The following is a 15,157-nucleotide window of genomic DNA, read 5'->3' as shown; positions in this document are numbered from 1 at the left end:
AGGCGTGATCATAACCCAATTGACCTTACAACATCTAGATCGGGTATGGTTCATTCTAGTGATTCATTTAATGATAACAATAGAACTGAGTTGCAATCTAGGAGAGGAAAAAAGAAACAAAATATTACACTTGAAGATGCTTCCTCTTCTAGTCTTGCACAAAGTTTTAGTGATTTTAGCATTTATGAAACATCACAGAGTAGTCAAGGGCACAATCCAATGCATCCAGTATATTATCCACATAGTTATTATATACATCCTCAATGTGAAAGTGGACAAGTTTCATCTCACCAGTCTTCATTAATGAATTATCAAGAACCTTATTATCAACAATCAAGTCATAGATTTTTTGATTATGTGTTTGGACAAGGACCTACACAATATGGTAGTCAGTATGACGATGAAGATTATGCTCTTCCACGCCATTCTAGCATGTGGTAACAATTAACAATTAAAATGTGAGTGTTCTAATAGATTTAATAATTTTATTAAGGTTCTTCAAGTGACAGTTTTATAATATTAGTTGTGATGCTTTATCTTACTTTATTTTGTAAGGACATTATATCATTGAATCTTGGCTTTGCTTCCTAATTAGGTATTTGATGATAATGAGAATTGCAATATGTTGTACTCTTCTAGGTAAATGTAATTCACTTTTGTTTATGCAAAAATAAGATAAAATGTTTTTTTTTAATTGCAAAATTATGTTATTTTATTACAACTTTATTTTAAATTGTTAATTGTCATTAAACAAAGTCCGATAATGAACAAAAAAAACCTATACAAAGTGAATAATAATAATAGTTATAATAATTATACATTATTTTTGTATTTTGTGGATACATTAATTAATTTCACGCCGCAATCGCATCGTAACGGCCGCAATGACCGTAATCGCATCGCAACGGCCGCAATCACAGTAACCGCGACCGCAATCGCGACCGCAACCACAATTTAAAACATTGGTTAGGCATAAGTGAAAGACAAGGTAAAAAGGTCAAGCGCATGACTGGTGTCTGTCCTTTCTCAAGAAAGAAGACAATGTCTCTATCAATCTCTTTATAAGGTTCTTCAAGGTATGTTAGTGACACCTTCTACTCCATAGAGAATAGCTCTTTTTGAGAACTGTACTACAGAAGCGCACTAGTTCTACAACATACAATGACATCTACAAAATGAATTTGACTCCTCAAATGTACTTGCCACCCAAGGGTTTACCCAATTCTTTCAGTTAAAATGCAATACCTATCCTAAGTCAGTGAAAGAGTTTTATGGTATAACTTATCTAAAACAGGAAATTCCTAGGTTACTCTTGTATTAGGATATCATATTATACTCTAACAAGACATCTTTAAGATTGTTGGTGTGTTAACCTTAGATGAGATTATGCTAAATGATTGTTGAAATGACAATTGGTTTAATTTTGATCATTTAGAAGTTTACAAATCTTATTTGCTCAACCATTTATGTCACGGTGAAAGAACAACCTTAAATTCTGGTGATATGAAAGTGCATGATATATTAACTCAGTAAATCGTTGTTTACATCCTGATTCCAAAGACTTATAATAATGCCTAACCAAGCAACACTCATTATGCTAACATGATGGATTGCGTGCAAGCGCTTCTCACTATGCAGAGTGACAACATGATGGAACAATTGAAGGACCATTAGGATAACTTGAAATCTCGACTGTACATTATGGGCATTGGTATAGATTTTGGATTTGAAGACATTCACAATCGCCTCTTTAGGCTTGAAGGTAATTTCCCTTCTATGGGTTCAGAATCTTGGTAGTTTTTTAGTTCAATTTGCTTGTACATCATTTTGGTACATTTTATTTTTTGCTTATCTCTTATGTTTAAATTTCAGTACCTTGACCACTTGTAATACTTGAAAATGGTTTATACTCTTATTTGTACTATTCTAAGCATGTTTGAACTCCTATTATGAGTTTATGACTTTTTCCTTTTTTATTCTAGTTTATAGTTCATTATTTATTGCTCAAATTCTCTAACTTTAGCATTAGTATTTCATTGTTGATTTGTTATCATGCGCAAAAAAGGAAGAAGATGTATCCGAGCTATGAATTAAAATCAAGAGCTTCTCTTAAGGGAGAGCAAATGCAAAAATGTGTGGTTGAAGAATTCTACAACTCATATCAAAACCTTATACTATTATATAATTGAGATAATGGTTTATCACCATCAAAAGTGGAAGATTGAAAACATTGATGCATACAAAATTGAATTATATGCATACCATTGTTTCGATGATGATGGCAACTTACAAGACGAATTAATGCAACATACAATCACAAGATGGAACTAAGACTCTCTTATGATTATATCTTAGGTTACACTTTATTTTCTATGCATTTTTTGTCTACGTAATGTTCGGTTGAATTTCTAACTGGGATCATTGTATATGATGATAGAGGTCGATTAAGCAACAAATATTTTTTAAGAAAACAATCTGAAGATGTAGTTAATTGTCTTGTTCATGTAATTGATTAAAAGGTTGTAAAACCAATAATCGGTTATCTGGTGCAATAAAATATGTTTATAAAAGGCATGATTGATCTCACAAGTTAAAGAATAATTGAAATAGTTTTATAACTACATATGCTTTACAACTTTCAAAAGAGAGAAAAACTTGTGAGAAAATTCAAGAAAAGTCAATCTCTGTCATATTCATTCTTCTTCATCTCTAATCTTGACATTTATTTTGATCTTAGTGTTATCAATTTGATTAGAGAAAAGAATGAAGTTTTTCATAATATTCATTAGTTATGATAATTTTCACAACAAGGTCTTTTTGAGACCAGAAGTTGCTATAAATTTTTTGTTTGCCAGAAAAGAGTTGTGATTAGGAGTGAGGCATCCTCTAGATCAAGAAAGAATATTAGTTAGTTGTGAGACATCCTCTATCTAGAAGATAGCAATCATTTTTTATACACATAGCTATGAGGTTATCGGCAATGAACCAAGGCTAAGCTGGAGAAGAAAGACAAAGAAGTCTTTGCTGATCTGATTGTATAAAATGTTATATCGTTTGTGAAAATACTCACATCAAGTGAGGGACTGGTTGTAGTGTCATTCTTGACGTGAACCAATATAAAATCACCAGTATAAAATATTCTTACTCTTTATACTTACAAATTTAGCATTGTTATGTGATGATCAAATGTTCTGTATTAAATTGGTTAGATTTTTGTTTTTATAATTGGTTGGATCATTTTGATTCATTAAGACATTCTTGAACCAAATAGTGTTTTTTGATTTCTATTATAATTGATCCATAATCCATTAAGTCAAATTGATATTGTATAATTGGAACTTAATTCTATGATAATCAATTATCTATGATTATGTAACTAAAACTCTTTGGTTAGTCGATTAAGTATTCGCTTAATAATGGTTTAATTTGAGTTTTAGAATTAAGTAGCGAACTAACCACACACCAATTCATCCTCTTTTCGGTGTGTAGGGCCCTTGTAAACCAACACCGACAACAAAATATTCTTTCTATATCAAGCCACTTGATGATCTAATAATTGGTTATTCTTTCTCTACCAAGTCTCTTAAAACTCTACACTTTATCAAATATTATTTACCTACCAAGCCTTTCCAATCTCTATACTCCTATAGACTTTTGGATTTTTGATCTTTTAAAAGTCACTAGGTGCTAATATAAAGATCACTTGAGTCTAGGACTCACTAAGAAAATATCTTAAATATTTGCAACATAAATTGTTAGAATTTGATCTCTCAACTTAATTTTCCTCATGCAAAATATGTTACAAAATAAACTTAAACTATAATGTGGTATATCTAGAACTTCTTATACAAGAATACCTCTTTTAAAATATTTATTCACTTCTATACTCTTGTATATTTTCTGTTGGTTTAAAGTTCTTTGTATAGCTCTATTATTTTAATAGACAAACTTCAACATATATAGATGTTCCAATTATCTCAAATAGTGCTCATCTAGAGTAAGCATTTAATATATTTGTTTTTTTAGTCTTGATAGTGAGAAGAATGTAATTTTATAATTTGTTATATCTTGCACTATGCTAAGTTTTATATTAAATATTTTGGATCTTGTATCTGAGATCTTCTTTTGATGTATCTTAAGTATTTTCTCTTTGATCATAACTTTAGACTTTAAATAAAGACTTCGTACAATGTTTAGGTGAGTTCTAAGTATTCCTTTTTGTTAACAAATTCATCTTCTTCTTCTTCTGCAAGTTACTTAGTGAACTTAACTTTTATCTTTCGAATAGTACCAGGTTTCTTTTACCAAGAAACATAATATATAATAATTGGAAAATAATCATATTGATGAGTAGAGCTTTGAATTGATACAAGATTAGAAACAACACATCTAATGTCATCAAATGCATAGGTCATTGGAACAATTGTTACTTGGATACATGTTAAGAGTTAAATTGTTCTATAGTTAACACTTAAATTATTGACACTTTACAACTTAATCAACTCAAATTATTGCAAAAGTTCTTATACATGATTAAATATTCATTTTATTAGCTAAGTGTTACCCCAAGTGGTTTTGTAGGCTGAAATGTGATAAAAGAGTAAAAAATTATAAGTTTATGGGCAAAACTCACTCACGCTCAGCGCAAAAATCATGCTCAACGAAATTGACAACATCCGATAGTTGTGCTCAACACCAATTCCACACTAAGCGTAAGAAATGCCACACTTAGCTCTAATACCACACTAAGCGCAAGAAAAGTCACACTCAATGCAAATCATGTGTTAAGCGTCGAAATTCAAGGAATTGGAAGTTTTGCTACTTTCTGAATTACACTGAGTGCAGTCCCACGCTCTGTGTAGCTAAAGTCCTGCCCAGCGCCGCAAGCCGTGTCCAGCGTAGCCTGGTGCAACCAAGAGTCACGCTCAACATGGAAAGTCATGCTCAACACATCCTAGTGCATCCATGAGTCGTGCCTAATCAGCTAGATCCCATGCTTAGCGCAACAACAGTGCGCTGAGCATAGAAGTTAACCTCAGAACAATATTTATTGGCTTTTAGACCATTTCATTTGTATTCACTTTTACTTCTTCGAAATATAATCCTCTAATAAGCTAAATTTTAGATAGTTTAGTACTTAGTTCATTGAAATTAAATGTAGGTGTGAACATCCAATTTCATCCGCAGTCTTTTTTTAATTCTAATAAAATTTAGGTACTGAGACATGATTAAGAAACACTCATAGAACTAAGTGTAATTATCCTAAACTCTCCCTAAACCCTAACCCTAAACTAAGGGTGCTATATAAAGCCCCACTCAGCACACCTAAGGATAAGCATCCTATCCTTAAACTCACTCAACAGCCTTATACCAATTAAAAAAACAGAATAAGAAGCCACCATATCTAAACACATTACATTATCACCTTATCCCTCTAAACATCTAATCTTCAAAAGCTTTATCCTTAAACAACTCAGCAGCTTTTATCATAAAAACACACAAAATGAGCAGCCCATACACCTAAGGAAAAACAATCAGATTACACACTAAAAGGAGCCATAGAAAAAAGTCACAAACAATTTAGAAGATGCAATAGAAGGGGATGGAGTAAAGCACTGTTAGAGGAGGGACCCCCTTTTTAGTCTAAAGATAACTAAAACTCCCTCTTCATATACTCTCAAGTTCTTTCCTTTCCCCTTTTCTTTTTTATAAATTCTTCAACCTTTTTCTTCACCCTTGTGTGCATTTCAATGATACAAATCATAGATTACTTATGGAAGTGCCAAGAATAGTGGAATCTAAACTGTGGTGTGCTACCATATTCTTGGAGGGGGAACCTTCGCTTGCACCGCCTGTTGAGACGATGGAGGTAGTGGAAGAAAGTCCCATGCGTGGTGGAGCACTGCCGTCACCCTGTTGGGTGGGCCGTAAGCTAGGCGGTGGTTATGGGTTCTCCCCTACACCGTCGCACCATCCTTTGTTTTGGTGGATAGCCACCATCAAGAACCCATAGGGGATGAAACCCCTTCCCTCTTCCATTTTTATCCCGTTTCACATTCCTTTATTTTATTTTAGAGTAAATTACACTAACACCCATGAGTTTTAGTGAAATTACACAAACTGTTTTTCACTTTTTTACACCTACACAACCCTCTCCTAATTTTTATACTTTCTGACCACCCCTGCATAAGAAATAAGTGTAATATTTTAAATAAAAAATGTGATAAACGTAATTAAGTTAAACAAAACATGATATATTGTGGAAACATGAGTCAATATTTCTTTATTATTTTTGGTTCGTTATACTATATTATAAGAGCGATTTAAACAATATTTCTTTAGAATTGTTGATGCATTTTGTAACAAAAAATAATATAAATACATTGATTTGTATATTATTTAGACTTGTCTACACAATATATCATATTTTGTTTAACTTAATTGCTTTTATCACATTTTTTGTTTAAAAGATTACACTTATTTCTTATGCAGGTGTGAGTGTAATGAAAGTATAAAAGCTATGAGAAGTTTGTGTAGGTATAAAAAAGTTAGAGATAATTTGTACAATTTCACTAAAACCTAGGGGTGTCAGTGTAATTTACTCTTTATTTCATTTTTAGTTTATAATTATATTTTATCTTTATTTATTAACTACCCTGTTTGGTAACAAGTTGTAGTTTTATTCCTGTTATGGTTTAAGAATACTAATGTCTCTATTCAGGTTCTAGGCTTGTTTAGTTAAGTTGTTTATTTCTTTTTTGTTTATATATGTTTTATTTATTTTCTTATTGCATTTGCTGGCTGTTTGTATATTTAAATTTTTTTATATTTTTTTTTTTGTAATCACTTGTAAATTCATTAAACCATCATAATAAAAATAATGAAAATGTATATCTTTTTACCAATGATTTTATTTTTATTCGAGCGTAAAAATAGAATATAAGGTGAAAATTTGGGAGATTGGTGAACAGACCGAATTATATATTTCTTTCCCTTTGAATAGACAAGTTGTGAGCAGTTGTTGTACTGCCTCTTTTTCTATCGTAATGGGATTGACGGTAGATGGTGAGTGTCTTCCTTATTTTCTAAAATTCTTATCCTAATTTTTAATAGAAGATTCATTTCTTAACAATTTCAAAGTAAACTAATCAATTGTTCATTAATGATGTTTCTTGTAAATATCAAAAGTCGTTGTACTAATTAATAATCATCATTTTTATTTGAACCATCAATAAATAAGATCCATTTTTTTAAAATCATCTTTAATGTGTGAATCAAAAGTCACAATCATTATTATTTTATGATATAAATATTTGAAATAATAGATTTTTCATAAAATTAATTAAGTGAAAAAAAACATTTTTTTAGTTTTAAGCTTACAAAAGGAGTATTAACTTGAGTATTATTTTATTATTATGTTAGTAGGAAAGCGATGAGCGGTTATCGTACTGTCTCTTCTTTCTCTCTAATATGGATAAGACAATATATATCATGCTCTTATCTCATTACCCTATTTAATTAAAAGTGGTGAGTGGCTGTCATACTGTCTCTTCTTTTTAAAATGGATAAGGTGATGTACGACAAAGTTGTATTTCCCTCCTTAACCTTAGCAATTGACAACTTGAGTCCTATTTTATTATCATGTTAGTAAGAAAACGGTGAGTGGCTGTTGTACTGCTTATTCTTTCTCGCTAATATGGGTAAGACGATATAAATCAAGTCCTTATCTGATTATCCTATTTAATTAAAAGCGATGAACGACTATCATACTGCTTCTTCTTTTTTATGAGATTAAAATGATATAGGGTAATGTTTATCGTCCTCTTTAACCCTATCTATTCACAACCACCTTACAAATTTTTCAAACCACTTTTCATAAGTAAAATCAATTCAACACACCAAACTATTTTCTATCAAGAACTACGTAGTCTTGATTTCCCTATTGCACATGGGGATACATAGGAGCAAGATGAACTCTTGTCAGAGACAAAAATAAAAAATAAAATATTTTGTTTCAATAAATAATCACTTGAATAAATAAGTTTTTCGGTATACTTAATGTTATGCGATTAATGCGAGTATCGTTTGATAACGGGCAGACGGGGTGCTAATACCTTCCCCGATTCATAACTGACTCCCGAGTCATAAATTTTAGTTCAAAGGCCAATCCTAATGATATTTGGGTATCAAAAGGGGTTTCTACATTTTGACCGTAAAAACGTGGTGACGACTTCAAATCAGTCACGTGACCAATGTTCGGCCGAAAACTGGGCCCCACAGTAAGCATCATAGATAATAATCGTTACTAGATCGTGTGTGGTTCTACCACCCCATGAATGTATTTTCCCTATTATTCTTACATAATTGTATGGATATGAGTAGGTAAGCCCCCTTTAGTTCTTGATGTAGCTACTCTTGATTCAATAATATTCCATGAAGTTCACTTTCGTTTTGAGTTTTGTGTTTACTTAATGCATGCTTTAGTATTGATCAAACTTTTGCATAAACTTATAATTTTGCTTAAGTATTTTTGCATTCTTCTAAACTTTCATTACTCAATAATTATTACATTTACTAGACATAGATATGTTTTATTCACCATTGCATGTGTGTTACTTTTTGGTATCTAGACATAGAACTAATATTGTGATTTCATAACTCTCAAACTGGATAACATCTGTTACTAGACATAGATATGTATTTGAAGGTTCACAAATCTAAATTTTATCATTGTATTTACTATATACAGAATTACTTATAATAATGTGTTAGCATGGACCAAGATATTGACGGCTAGCAGGATTGAGGTGTTGCATTTACTCAACTTACATGTATGATTCACTAGACATGAGGATATGAGTTTGCAAGTCATATTTATTATTCTTACATATCAAAGTCACTAGAAGTTGGTCTTTCAAGCATAAGTGACTAACTACCTAAGAAATTAATAGTTAGTCATATTGAGGTGTTTTATATGGATTGATCGTTCTGAATGATATGAAATAATGAATTAAAGTGAAAACTGAGAGTGAGTGTGAACTTCAACCCCGACTATCTTTTATAAAATTTGATTACATTTAAAGTGTTTATGTTACACATCAAACAACCCATAAATATGAAGATGAGAATAATAGTAGTTGGATTATAGTTTAATCAATTCTATGCGGAGATGATAAAAAAAATTTCTATACTTATTTGAGATGTAAATATAGTTTTATAACAACTATTTGCCGGTTAGCAATATATATTAGACATGTGAATTGAATTTTTATCCACATGTCACTCAATTCAATTATCAATGGAGCAATGCCACTAGACGCAATAATTCGTTTATACGAGCTTAGTGGTTGGACACATTTTGAAACACATTTCTCTTATAAATGCTTCCAAATATAAGTTGATTAAGCATAGATCAACATTGGAATATTTAGCATCCCAAATTTAATTATTTATTATCCATTAAAATATTAGGGAAAAGTAAAAGATTAATAAGTTGGTTTCACAAAAATATTGTTATGTGAAAACTAAAATCATTATGATAGTAAGAAATTGTATTTGGAAATTCATAAATATCACTGAAGAGTCACCGAGAGAATAAGAACAACCCAAATACTATTTCAATGGACATTTTAGAACTCAAATGACTCTGCAATTGTATAAAAGTATTCCTATGAAAGAGACAATTATTTGAAATGAGGTTTAAAAATTCCCAACACTAAAAAAGAAGTTATTTTATCAATTACTATAGTCCAATCATCATGTTGTTAGAAAGAACAATTTAATTAGATAGAAGATCCATATTAATGTCACCCTTATAAGTAAGGGCTTAAAGAGAAATCTTTTGTCTAAAGGGAAATTTGCTCGTCGAGCCAAAATTAACTATGTTATGAAGAAGATAATAGCTAGACGTAATAGAAGTGAAGATACAAATCAATAGGTCTAAAAGGGACAATTAGTTGAGAAATTGCATATTAATACTAAGACGCGAAAGATTCATTTGCTTAAGTCTTAAGATCTCACTTGTTTAGAACACATTCATAAGTGTTAATACTCTTCACTTGAGTATGTAGAAAATCATACAGGTACAACATATATCATACAGGTAAAAATAATCTGTTATTTTTTCAAAGCTGTTTTAAAATTTGACTCGCATATTTTGAATCCTCTTTGTTCTTGACTTGTTTATGTTTATCAATCATCTATATCCAAGACTTGTTTAAATTTCAAAAACTATTTACTGCGATATTTTTTTCTGCATCCACATTGTGAATTCAACAAACAATTCAGAAAGAAATGATTCAAGTCTTCAATCAGAATGGGCGATACTTCATTTATAGATTTGATGACCTTATAGATTCACTGAGCCATAATTGTAGGAAAATTCTTTAATATATAAACTTTAATTATAGTTGGAGACTTTATATTTAATATATATTATATAATACATATTAAAGATAAAGAATATTATCATTATTATATATTGTCAAGATCTTTCATGACAAATCATCGAGAAGAAATATAAAATACTAGAGCGGAAACGTACCTTAATTTATTCAGGAAGAATATGATTAATGAACTTTATATCACCTTTAGCATATGTATTTATCAACTCCATGTCATATGTCCTTGTATGCAAATGCATGTTCATAGTATAACATGTATGTTATTTGACCTTCCAATTGTAGATCACCCTTAGCCTTAGTTTCTCCTCTAATGAGATGAAGAAAATAACTTATGTCGTGGTTCATATTGTTTTGTGTGTTGTCTATAATTGGGGACCATAACCCCTATTTATAAGACAAACATCCTTTCAATAAGGGTGATGCATTTTCAATTTTCTTATTTCTTATTTTCTTCCATCATAAAAATAGAAATAAAACTTTAGATATCTACACAATAATTTTCATGACAATTATGTCTATAGTCATATACCTTACTAGAAGTATACAACTTTAATTTGGCAACTTAAAATAATGACTCTAAACACATTTACACATTACATGTGTGACCCAAAATTCCTTACAATCTCTCACTAGTCACATATGTAATTTTACAAATTGTGTTAGACTTTATGAGCTCAAAAATACGTCATTATAAACCTTAGACATATGATTATCTTGTCAATTAATTAATTAATATATAGAACCAAAGTGATTTTTATTATATCAATTATAACTAAACCAATCAATGGTCACTAATATTAAAACAACTAAATGACATTAGATTAATCATAAAATATGCAGCATGAAAATCACATGAAGGTAATCTATACATGTCAATTTTCAACTAGTCATTCTTTACTTTAGCGAGATCCCATAAATAAATTTCAGAGTGAAACTGAACCATAAACCTTATTCTGTAGAAAAATATATTCATATCCATAAACATGTCTATATAAAGAGAACATCCAAATACAAACTCTCACTGAATCAAAATATCCTCAAGTGATACAACACTCATATGAACAACGTAATTGTGAAAGATCTTAGATGATAAACCTTTAATGAGCATATCTACAACTTGGAGTTTGTGTCAATATGCTCTATAGACATTTGACCACTTTGATTTGTTTCCTAAAACATGATATAACACTGCTATCTTTTTGTCACAACATAACTTTAATGGTCTTTCAACATATTCAAATTAGCAGCCAGGTGATAATTGTATAACCATATCCAGTAATTACATGCCTCATAATAAGCTTTGAAAATCACTACCATAATAGATGAAACTATAAGTGTCTACTTAGCACTTTCTAAAATAGCTCATCATCCACCTAATAGGAAAATATAGCCTTACATGAATTTTCAATTTTATTGACATCTAACAAAACTAAATAACAGTACTTAATGATCTCTAACTGAATCACTTTATGTTGTGAGAATATAATTTTTTTGTTCTTTATAAGTACTTGATAACCTAATTGGCCACTTCCAATTATTTGTCACTGAAGTACTTAAAATATTTGCATTCTAATCAAGTATGCATTCTAATCAAGTACACAATACATGATGTGCACAACTTTGTCTACATCAGATTCACTTAGCCAACAAATAAGGAATGTATTAAATATCTTTAACTTTAAAATTTCTTCCTAAAACATTGCACCCATGAATGTTCCTAGAATTGCATACCTAGTGAACGTAAGACACATGCTATTTGAACATTCTCATTCATCATAGTTCTCTTTATCCTTAATAGAACTTCCTTAAAATTAATGAGTTATTCTTTTATAAAGTGCAAGGTCTAGAATCATGCTTTCGAGAACAAACACAATGTTCTCTCCTTAATTTTTAAAGTTAGTGCAATTTAGGAAGATTGTAGAATATATATGTGCAGATGTTATAAAAGCAGAGAAATCAATAGAACAAAGAACATGCTAGATTGCAATCATTCTTGCAATTAAACTCACAATCAACTTTAACCCTTAAATTCAAATATTGGTGGGGCACATCAGGAATTACCTAGCACAACATTAATATTCAGTCTTTGGACAAAAATATTAACTTGTAAGTGGTACACTCAATATAGTAATCAAATATTGATAATCAGTCGTGTCAAATAATAAACCTTTATTTGGATCGACTTATTATTCACATGAAAATCATATGATTATCACATATTTATTACCAAATAGTAAACTTTCTTTGGGCCAATTATTATTCGCATAAAATGCAAACATACAATTGACTTGATATTTATAAATTTGCCAATTAATGGTAGTCTTGTTGTAATGGTCAAACATTGATAATAATACATGTTAAATAATAAACCCTTCTTTGGACTGGTTTATCACTCACATATGCAACCTTATAATTTTCACATGTTTATCATCACATGTGTATATATAATCCGATCAAATAATAATCTTCCCTTTGGGCTAATTAATATCTACATAGATATATACACACACTAACATTCAACATTTATTATATGAACAATCTACACAAGAAATATCACTTTGACGATTTCTTGTTTAATATATTCACTAAAAAATGTCAAAAAAATTTTATAGTCAAAAGATATCTCTATACTTCAATTTAATTCCAAGAATATATCTTACTGGCAAACTATAGTTTGCCATTCTGGAGAGAATATTAACATTGTAAACACAGCTCAGTGGTAAGGTTCCGCCTTATTTCTGGTTAACGAGTATGAACCCGGAACCAACCGAAGGGTTTCAATCTTTAATATAAATGCTACTAACAGTACAACCAATGGCCAACTGTTATACACTTATAACAACGTTAAACATACTTAACCATTTTGGATCGTTAAATTCCAAAACAATGCAACTTGTCAGTGTGGAACACCGGACCTGTTATGATCCACTACCACTTGATGGTAACTTTTGACAACTAGTGCATATCACAGTTTCAAAAACTTCAAAACCGTAAATGATGCGCCTAATGGTTCTAGAAAATGGGGTCTCCGTGTTTCAACACTAACACCAACCCAATGCAGCCAACCATGAATCAATGTTTAGTTTGACAATAAACATTCCTTATATTTCATTCCAACGAGGCACATGGCAAAATTACAATTTTGCAACAGTTGTGTGTTGAACATGGGACTTTGTAGTTTAATACACAACTGCATACACAACACACAATATAAAAGTAATATGCCCAACCTCTGCAACCAAAGTGCAATTCTTAATATCTTAAATATATGACACTGATATGAACAGTAATATTGCATGTGATAGCCTGGTGGAAATGTTACTTCAATTTATCCATAATGTCCCCCGTTCAATTTCTTACTAAAGTGGGGGAACCTTTGAGCCACTACACAGAGAGGTACATAACAAGGTTTAGAATATATATACACAACTCTAACAGTGGTTATAGAACTCAAGCAAAATATACCATATTTGAACACGAAGAATAAGTTAACCATACCATATTGTAACATGCAAATTTGTCATGTGACCATAAACATTATTTAAATCTAAATGTCAATGCAAATATTCACAAATTCTGAATATACACAATTCAATGCCTTGATATTTTAATTTAAACTACACATATAGGCATCACAATGAACAAAGAATGACAATTCATACCAAATTCTTAAATGAATAGATGATATCTAAAAACTTATTTCCCAATAAACTAAAAACTTATTTCCCAATAAAATGACATGAAAGTGGCTCTGACACCAATTGTAGAAAAATTCTTTAATATATAGACTTTAATTATGTTGGGAGACTTTATACTTAATATATATAATACATACTAAAGATGATGAATACTATCATCATATATTGTCAAGATCTTTCATGTCAAATCATCAAGAAGAAATATAAAATACTAGAGCGGAAGTGTACTTTAATTTATTTATAGAGAATATGATTAATGAACTTTATATCATCCGATCCTTAGCATCATATATTCGCCAACTTCATGTCATATGTCCATTTATGCAAGTGCATGTTCATAGTAGCATGTAGATTATTTGACATTCCAATTGTAGATCACTTTTAACCTTAGTTTCTCCTCTAATGGAATGAAGAAAATAATTTATGTTGTCATTCATATTGTTTTGTGTGTTGTCTATAATTGGGGACCATAACCCCTATTTATAAGACAAACATTCTCTTTCAATAAGGGTGGTGTCTTTCAATTTTCTTATTTCTTATTTTTGCTCATCATAAAAACAGAAATAAGACTTTATGTATCTACACAATAATTTTCATAGCAATTATTTCTATAACCATATACCTTGAAGTAGATTACTTTAATTTGGCTACTTAAAATAATAACTCTAAACACATTTGAATATTACATGTGTGACCCAAAATTCCTTAGAATAATTACAAATAACAACCCTTGGAATTAACCTTAAACAATGTTTTCCAACGTTGTGTATGTGAGGGTAATATAATATAAATTTAGATTCAACAACGTTTCATAAATATTATAGAGAAATGGAGAATCAACAACATCTGCTGAAGTAAGTACTAAATTTGTTACATTCAACAATACTTGCTCTAGCAAACACAGTAGAATCAACAATGTTTGCTAAAGCAATGATGAATAACATTATAGTGTCATATAAAACAATGTCCCACTTTTTAAGATTACCAATTTTATCTCTAAAAATATTGTTATCGTAGAGTTATTAAAAGAGTGAATATAAATAATATTTTAATAAA

The sequence above is a fragment of the Lupinus angustifolius genome, chromosome LG15 (genome assembly GCF_001865875.1).
Source record: "Lupinus angustifolius cultivar Tanjil chromosome LG15, LupAngTanjil_v1.0, whole genome shotgun sequence".
Taxonomy (NCBI): domain Eukaryota; kingdom Viridiplantae; phylum Streptophyta; class Magnoliopsida; order Fabales; family Fabaceae; genus Lupinus; species Lupinus angustifolius.
The sequence above is the reverse complement of the archived record's forward strand: the minus strand, read 5'-3'. Positions refer to the sequence as shown.